We start from the raw sequence: 9,706 nt of genomic DNA, 5'->3' as shown, positions 1-9,706 counted from the left end.
TATCCTAGGCTTTTCTTGCTTGTTATAGGTCTGTTCAGATTTTCTATTTCTTCCTGAGGCAGTTTTTATAATTTGCATGTTTATAGGAACTTATCCATTTCATCTAGGTTATTTAATTTGTTAATATATAATTGTTTATGATATGCTCTTATAATTTTTTATAAGATTTACAGTGATATATTCACTTTCATTTCTGATTTTAGTAATTTGAGTCTTTTCTTTTTTTTCTTAGTCAAGCTAAAGTTTTGTCAATTTTGTTGATCCTTTCAAAGAATCAAGTTTTGGTTCCAGTGATTCTCTCTTTTGCCTTTCTATTCTCCAATTCACTTATTCAGCTCTTATTTTCATTATTTCCTTTTTTCTGCTAGCTTTGTAACTGAGCAGGACCCTATGGGGCCTTCCTGGGACAGAACCCTCCCCCATATCCTTTGCTTTAGCTCCTCTCTGAAGTACCTAGGTAATAGTATCTGATGCATATTTCCTTAGTTTTTCAGATGCTAAAACCACCACCAAATGGAAGAAATTAACTACTTGATGATGAGGAGGACACAGCCTCCAGACCTTTTGGCGCTTAAGGATTGATCACCGTCAACCAATCAGAGAATTATGCACGAGCTGATCACGTACCCTGGGACACCTCTCCCTCCCCTTGCCTTTAAAGATGCCTTGCTGAAACACTTCCGGGAGTTTGGGGTTTTTTTAAGCACAAGTCACCTGTTATCTTTGCTTGGTCCTGCAATAAACCTTTCTCTGCTCCAAACTTCAACGTTTTGTTTTGTTTGGCCTCATTCTACATTGGGCACACGAACTTGTATTCAGTATCAACTTTGGGTTTAGTTTACTCTTCTTTTTCTAGTTCTTTAAGGTTTACAGTTAGATTACTGGTCTGGGATCTTTCTTCTGTCTTCATGTAGGTGTTTACAGCTATAAATTTTCCTTTGAGCACTGTGATGGGGCTTGGGGCAGGCTGCCCCCAAATATGCCAAGGTGGCATATTGATTATTATGTACTGAAGTTACTTGACAAACAGCCAGTACAAGAAGAATATTCTGACCCTCCTTTGTTTCTCTGAAAGCAGGAAACAGTGCTCCCATTGGAAGATACCCTCTCTATGCTGAGAGGATGGAAGGCATTCTTATTACTGGCGATAGGGAATTCAAAACTGAGAAATCTGTATAAACAAACTGTATTATTTCTTCATTAATTTGTTACCCCAAGCAAAAACCCCTCTGCTTTGTCAGGTCTTCACAAATAATTGATTCTTCGTCTAAGAAGGTATATTAACCCTGCTTTGGTCACTTCTTAGGTCCCACACCCATGGGACCTCTATACAAACAAAATTACATTTGTGTATTTTTCTCCTGTTAAGCTGCCTTATGTCAATTTGATTATTAGGCTAGCTTAAGAAACCTAGGAGGGTAGAGGAAAAATTTTCCTCCCCTACAACTGTTTTCTCTGCATCTCATAAGTTTGAATATGTTTCATTTTCATTCATTTCTTATTATTTTCTAGTTTCACTTCTAATTTCTTTTTTGACCCATTAGTTGCTTGAGTGTGTTAATTTCTCCATATTTGTGAATTTTCTAGTTTTCCTTCAGTTATTAGTCTTATCTCATTGTACTCAGAGAAGAAATTTTAGATGATTTAAATATTTTAAAATTCATTAAAATTTGTTTTGTGGCCTAATATGTGTCTTTCCTGGAGAATGTTCCAAGTACACTTGAGAAAAAATGTATTCTGCTGTTGTTGTGTTCCACAGATGTGTCCCATAGATGTCTGTAAAGTCTAGTTGGTTTATAGTGTTGTTCAAGCCCTATATTTTCTTATTGACCTTCTGTCTGGCTGTTCTACACATTATTGAAAGTAGGGTATTGAAGTCTCCGACTATTACTGTTGAATTGTCTATTTCTCACCTCAATTCCGTCAGTTTTTGTGGCATATATTTTGGGGTTCTGTTATTTGGAGAGTATATGTTTTAAATTGTTAATTTTCTTGATGGATTGACTCTTTAATAAATCTATAACGCCTCTGTCACCTGTAACAATTTTTGTCCTAAAGTCGATTTTGTCTGATATTAGCACAGCCACACCAACTCTCTTTTGATTACTATTTGCATGGAATATATTTTACCATGCTTTTACTTTCAACCTATTTGTGTCCCTGGATCTAAAGTGAGTGTCTTATAGATGGAATATAATTGGATCATGTTTTTTATTCATTCTGCCAATATCTGCCTTTGCATTGGAAAATTTAAGCCATTTACATAAAGTAACTACACATAAGGAAGTACATACTTCTGCCATTTTGCTATTTGTTACCTTTAAGTCTTATATATTTTTTTCCCCATTTTCTCCATTACTGCCTTCTCTTTTTATTGATTTTTTTCTAGTGTGCTATTTTGACCACCCTCATTTCTTATTCTGTGTATTTTTGTTTTCTTCTTAGTGGTAACCCTGAGGATTACAATAAAATCTTAACTCTATAATAATCAAATTTGAGTTAATGCTAACATTTTCAATAGCATACAAAACTCTTCTCCTTTATAGTTCCATCCTCATTTTTCCCAATGTTTCTGTCACAATTAAATGTTTCTACATTAATTATAGATCTATAATTATTATTTTATGCATTATTCTTTTAAATTACAAAGAAAAAAGAGAAGAATTACAAATAAAAAATATAACAATATCAGCTTTTATATTTATTCATGTAGCTACTTTTTAACATTGTTCTTTATTTCATATGGCTTCAAGTTACTGTCTAGCGTCCTACCATTTCAGACTAAAGGACTTACCTTAGCATTTCTTACAGGGCAGATCTACTAGTGACCACCTCTGTTTTTGTATATCTGAGAATGTCTTAATTTTCTCTTCATTTTTGAAGGATGGTTTTGTCACATATAGAATTTTTGGTTGACAGTGTTTTTCTTTTAGCACTTTAGATATGTCATCCTAATGCCTTCTGACCTCCCTGGTTTCTGAAGAGAAACTGTTAACCTTATTGAGGATACCTTATACATGATAAGAAACTTCTCTCGTGCAGCTTTCAAAATTCTCCCTTTGTCTTTAGCTTTTGACAGTTTGGCTCTAATGTGTCTCAGTGTGGATCTCTGAGTTTATCCTGCTTGAATTTAATTGAGTATTTTGAATGTATAGATGCCTGTCTTTCATCAAACTTATGTTTTTAAACATTATTTTTTCAAATATTCTGTGTTCTTTTCTCTCTTTTTTCCCTCTACGACTCCTATTATGCATATGTTGGTATGCTTGAGGTGTCCCAAAGGTCTCTTAATCTCTGTTTATTATTCTTCATTCTTTCCTCTTTCTTCTCCCCAATTGACCTAACCACTGATTCTTGTTAATAGTCACATTTGTTACTGATCTCCCCTAGTGAATTTTTCATTTTATTTTACTTTTTTTTTCAATTCCAGAATTTCTAGTTAGTTCCTTTTTATAATTTCTTTCTCTTTATTGATACTCTCTATTTGGTGAGACATCATTCTCCTGGTTTCCTTTATCTCTTTGAACATATTTAAGACAGCTGATTTAAAGTCTCTCTCTGGTAAGTCCCATGTTTGCTTTTCCTCAAGGATGGTTTCTGATGACCTCTTTTTTTCCTGTGGATGGGCCATATTTTATTGTTTCTTTCCATGCCTCATCATTTGTGTTGAAAACTGGACATATTGAAAATTATAATGTAGTAACTCTGGAAATTCAATTCTTCCCATTCCCAGGTTTGCTGCTCCTGCTTGTTGTGAGTTGTTGTTGTTGTTTGTTTAGTGAGTTTTCTAAAGTATTTTCTACAGTCTGTATTCTTTGTTACATGTGACCACTGAAGTCTGTGTTCCATTAGCTTAGTGGTCAGCTAGTGTTATGACCATAATTTCCTTAAACAACTACAGCCAAAATTAGAAGAAAAAAAGAAAAGAAAAAATTACTCTCCCAGTTTTTTCAAGTTGGTTCTGTGTTGGGCATTCCTTCAGTGCTTAGCCAGGTGATTTATAACTCTGCCTTAGCCTTCACTTCATGCTACCATGGAGACTGAAGGTCAGCCAGAGGTGAAAATATAGGGTCTTCTAAGGCCTGTTTTGAACATGTGTCCAGACTTGGGTATGAGCATTGACTTCCTGATTCCCCAGTATACATGTGAACTTTTAAAAGACCTTATTCTCCCATGTATCTCTTTTCTTAAGTTCTTCCTTTCCAGGCTTTTTGACTTGTCTATTGCTTATTCTGTTTTATATCTTGTCCCACGATGCTGCGGCCAATTCTTTTGCCTTTAAATGTTTTTGGCAAACACTTCCCAGGAGGCCACCACAGCCCTGGGAATGCTTCAAATCAAATAAAAGAAAGGAAAGTACCTGCACCAGTCCTTTAGGGAGCCTCAAGACAGGTCAAAACACACAACCAGAATTCTTTGAGAATAAGGTCTATCTTCCTCCTTCTGGCACTAGCATCTGCACCAGGGGTGCAGGCTGTCATCTTCCTGGCTGCCATTGATCTGGGGGATGAAGGATGGCAAGTAGGCAATTAAAAATGCCACAGCACTCTCTCACTGCAATGCACCAGCTTCTTTCTTCATTAAGCTTTTTGTGGTTGTTGTAAGTTTTTACTAGATTGAAGGGTAATGTGAAACTTGATTTTAACAGCTCTTGTCAGCTTATTTGTTGCTTTTGTGAAGGCATGGAACCCTGGAATTCCATATTCTGCCATATTAAGTGACATCAATTGAAATAGTTCTGCAACTTACATTATGGACAAGAATATGTTTAATTTTGTAAATGTTCTATGCATGCTTGAAAAGAGTATGTATTCTCCACTCTTAGATAAAATGAAATTTATATATCCATTTGACCTAGCTCATTGATTGTGTCATCCAAGATTTCTAAATTCTTATGAATATTTTTTCTGCTTAATAGTTGCTTATACATATTCAATCTCTACTAGAATGATTGATATGTGTATTTCCCCCCATAATTCTATTCATTTTTGTTTTATGTACTTTAGACTGTAACAGATTTTTGTTAGTTTAGATATATTTCTTCCCAGTGTATTGAATGTTTTGTCATATTCAGTAAACTTCTTCATCTTTAGGTAAACTTTTTACCTAAAAGCATAACATGAATGAAGCAATACTAGCTTTCTATTGATTAGTATTTGCCAACATATAATTTTCTAACCTTTAATTTCAATTTATAGATTTTGTATATGTTTCTTAAAAACAGCATATAGATGAATATTTTCAAGTCCAATAATATTAGTTTTTGTTTTTGTTTTTGTTTTTGCAGTACGCAGGCCTCTCACTGTTGTGGCCTCTCCCATTGCGGAGCACAGGCTCCGGATGCGCAGGCTCAGCGGCCATGGCTCACGGGCCTAGCCGCTCCACGGCATGTGGGATCCTCCCGGACCGGGGCACAGACCCGTGTCCCCTGCATCGGCAGGTGGACTCTCAACCACTGTGCCACCAGGGAAGCCCAATATTAGTTTTTTGACTGGAGCATATAATTCATATAATGAAATTATTGATATATTTGGGTTAAATATACTCTATTTTGTCTCTTCTCTTTGTCTTGTCTTTTGCATGTTTTGTTTTCTCTCCTTTCTTGATTTGTATTGTATGAACTGTTTTGTTCTTTCTCCAGTCTTGCTTGATTTGTATTGTATAGACAACTATTTCATCTCCTTTTTTTTTTTTTTCTTGGGCAGCACCATGGGTCCTCTAGGATCTTAGTTCCCCAACCAAGGATTGAACCCAGGCCCTCAGCAGTGAAAGTACACTGCACTGCTAGGGAATTCCCTATTTTATCTCAGTATACTTGACCTCATTCTATTTTTCCTCCTCCAATAGTTTGGAAGTTAGTTATGTGCCTGATATCTATTATTCTGAAAATCTTCCTGAAAAATGTAACAGGCATGTTTAATGTATCTAAGCCTAAAATTCAGGAATATTTTTATCCTCTTTCTGACAAATACATGGTCTTAGAGAATTCCCATTCCTATAATCACCTCTCCAGATTTATGGGCTAGTTTTGTCATGTATTTAGTTCTAGCTTTTCTTAATATTACAATAAATTATTATCATCATTTATACTCAATATTTGTTTAGTAGTACCTCCATATTTATCATATGCTTTGCTCTTCAATTCTACTTGAACCTTAGGTCTACCATTTGGGGTCAACTTCCTCTGTCTGAAGTATATCCTTTACAATTTCATTTTTAAAAGTCTGCTTGTAGTAAACCCTCAGTTTTAGCTTTTTTTCTCTTTTAGGAACAAAGTAACATTGCCAGATCTAGTATGTGTCTGTGGGTCAGCAAAATTTCAGACAGCCTCCTTGTAGCTACCCTGAAAGGAGGCAGTTGGTACTTGAGAATGAACAGGAGAGGAGAAAGAACTATGTAAGTCATAAAACTGGGGTGACCATATCTCAGTATTCACCTATTACTCTGACTAATTATTAATAACACTTTTCTCATTCTAAAAAGTTTTACAGTTTGGATAATAAATTCTACTGTCACTTGAATAAAGCCCAAATGACCTGCAGTCCTCCTGGCTTCTGGAGCCATGTTTTCATTTGTATTGAACTCAGATAGCTAGGGACTTTCACTTCGAATAGAATGGAGTAGCTTGTGGCAGTCCAATGTTGCCATTAAGAATAACCAAAAAGAGGGCTCCCCTGGTGGCGCAGTGGTTGAGAGTCCGCCTGCTGATGCTGGGGACACGGATTTGTGCCCCGGTCCGGGAAGATCCCACATGCAGCGGAGTGGCTGGGCGTGAGCCATGGCCGCTGAGCCTGCGCATCTGGAGCCTGTGCTCTGCAACGGGAGAGGCCACAACAGTGAGAGGTCTGCATACTACAAAAAAAAAAGAATAACCAAAAAGGGCTGATAAAACATCACAAACAAACAAATGAACAAACAAAAAAACAAGCAAACAAAAACCCATTTAAGGTAAGAGAAAGATAAGAAGCATTGAGGATGAGGAATCAAGATTCCAAGGACAGGGAAGCTGAAGCTACAGCTGCTTTTTTCCCAAGGGCATTGGTCAATTCCATGTTTGCACCAGGAGGCAGGCAATCTGGATTCTCTCTGGGCAGAAGGCCACTGCTAGGAAACAGAGAAATCAGCAAAGTCTTTGGTTGTCTTGTGGGGCTGAAGAGACAAAATTGGAGCCTTGAAGGGCCAATAACTTAGTGGAAAAAAAAGGCCGGGGAGAACTGAGCCTGCCATACAAAGAGTCTTCTCCTCAAAAAATTTGCCAAATTAGGGAATTGCATGAGGCAGAGGTTTAAAATAATTAGAAAGCCATTAAAACAGAGCTGAAGTTTTGGCAGTTTTTGTTGTATTTTGCAATCTTACTCTTCTGAGGAGAGAAAAGTTATAGTGCATGACTGCCAGGGGAAATTTTCATAATTTAAAAATTTGATTAATCCAAAAGAAGCAAAGAAAGAAAGAAAATGTGGCATAAACCAGGAGGACAAAATATAGAAAAATAAAGCAAAATTGTAGACATAAATGCAAATATATCAGTAAATACAGTAAATATAAGTAGACTAAATAGTCCAGTACAAAGATAAATGATAGCCAAACTGGTTAAAAACAAAATAAAACAAAAACCAACTACATACTGCTTATAAGAGATACTTCTTAAATAAAGAGGAACATTTTATAATAAAACAGAGTTCAGAGTACATCATAAAGTCACACTGTTTATCCTTTGTAATCTTAGTATTTGCAAGAATTACCAGGGTAGAGCATAATGACAGGTCCCTTGGTTGTTGCCTGTCATCTCTCCCTCCCATTTACTGCACACAGCTCAACTCCAAATCAGCACAGATCGTCTAGCTTCTTGCCTACTTGCCTTCTTCCTTCACTGCTTTATTTCAAGAGGAGATACAGCCCTCTTCTTTCATTCCTCACAAACACAACACTTAGCTTGTAACAGATAATTGCTCAGGCTTAGGGATAATGAAAGTGTTGCATGTGACATGACTCTCATGTGAATTGGAAGTATAAAAACAGAACATAAAATCCATAATTGCTGGATTAATTTAAGATGGAAATGGGGAGCAGACAGAAAGCAGTGAATCTTAGTTGACAGGATTGTAACTATTGGCTTTTTACATGCTATTAAAACCTGCTAAAATCTCATCCATTCAGCTCTCCCTTCTACAGCAATTTGGTTCTCTGCCAAACTTTCGGTAATAAATAGAGACTGCAAGCTCTCTGAACAGAGAACTGCAGCTTTTCAGGGGAGAAATCAAAACAAGATCACAAGGTAAGAATGAAATCAATATTCTGGTAGATTTTTAGTCACGTCTTGCAAAGTGAGACCTTGAGAACCATGGAGAAATGGTTTTATTTCTATAAAATAAAGGATTAGGTCGATTTATTATTATTGCCAATAGAAGTAAAAGTTGATGATAATAGTTGCTACTAACTTCGAATTCCATTTTGCTTTCCTTTGAGTGATTTATAAAATTATTAACAGATTGCTAAAATAAATTGTTTTTATAGTACTGTTCCCCTTCCTCACCACAAAACTTCGTAAAGCAAGTTGATAATTCTATTTCCTACTCCTGAAATGCTTATCCAAGACAAACATACTCACAATTGTTTACAAGCGGTTTTCAAGACAGGACAAATATAAGAACTGAAAAGTGCCATTCCCTCAAAACAATCTGCTCAAAAATAATTTGTGAAAAAATAAGGAATTAACATTCTAAATAAGTAAATTTAAAAGCTCATTAGTGTTGTTACTATTCTTCATTTAGAGTGAAAATAGTTTTTGTTCTCTTTAATTCTTGCTGTCTTGCACTTTCCTTTGCCTTATCTTTCCCTGCATGAATACTTGCCTCCAGACTATTTTAATTTAAAACATGACACAAGGTCCTAAGTATTGTGGCTGCACAAGAGTTGATTCTAGAAGGTCTTCGGAGACTTGAGAGTGGAGTATCTAGGACTAGGTGTGGCTGGATATTCTTGATGCTCACTCACTCCTCAGCATTGTGCTTCCTCAGCTTGAATCATCTCTTTATGTCACTGTATGCATCCCTGTATGTCATCCTATGCTGTTCCCTACATCCCTACCTACTGCTTCTCACATTTGTCTTTTGAATACTTAGTGCACTTCTTCTAATTTCGACCCTGAAAAGGCACAGCTCTGTGTTCAGAAAACTTCAGAATCCTCTGTTTCTTAAAGTTTAGGGTGGGTGCTTGAGGTGAATCACACAGCTGGGTAGTGTCCTTAAACTGTAAAGAATTCTCATGGGCATCACTGTCTGCAACTCAAATTTCACATTTTCTTCTCCATGCTTCTCTGAAAGGATCCTGGATTTCCTACAAATATTTGACTGGTGGCTGCATAATTCATTTTCTCAGCACTATGTTGACCTAGATTTTTTTCACTTTCCCATCACTGTTTAACTTACAATATCTAAAGCAAGAATGTACCTCTTTTCCTTTCCCATTTATGGAGAGAGAAGAATCCTGAGGGGAACTTTCACTTAGGGGTTGAAATAGGTCTAAAAAGTAAGGGAAGCAATTGAGAAATGGGAGCTGCCTCTTCTGGCCAAAGTCTGTAGAGGATTAAATAAACAGCTTTCGACCAAATTCAGGGAATGTATCTGAGTTTCAGCTGTAAAAAGTTCTGCTCCATGGAGGAATTAAATCATTACAGGGAAATACTGTGGGAGGTGAGGAGGGGGGT

General features: G+C 36.4%; 1 protein-coding gene across 4 annotated transcripts in view; it reads left to right on the top strand.

The window, feature by feature from the left end:
* The first annotated feature begins 8,209 nt into the window (after positions 1 to 8,209).
* Positions 8,210 to 9,706, top strand: part of IL33 (interleukin 33) — a 48,079-nt gene continuing 46,582 nt past the window's right edge. For 2 of the 4 annotated variants that reach the window (XM_073806129.1, XM_073806130.1), the window contains exon 1: positions 8,210 to 8,275. The gene's annotated coding sequence lies outside the window, so the exon portion shown is untranslated. The remainder of the gene's footprint in view (positions 8,276 to 9,706) is intronic. The other 2 variants (XM_073806128.1, XM_033859266.2) reach the window with 2 other exon arrangements.

Source organism: Tursiops truncatus, chromosome 6 (assembly GCF_011762595.2).
Source record: "Tursiops truncatus isolate mTurTru1 chromosome 6, mTurTru1.mat.Y, whole genome shotgun sequence".
NCBI lineage: Eukaryota > Metazoa > Chordata > Mammalia > Artiodactyla > Delphinidae > Tursiops > Tursiops truncatus.
This window is presented reverse-complemented; position numbering and strand designations above follow the sequence as displayed.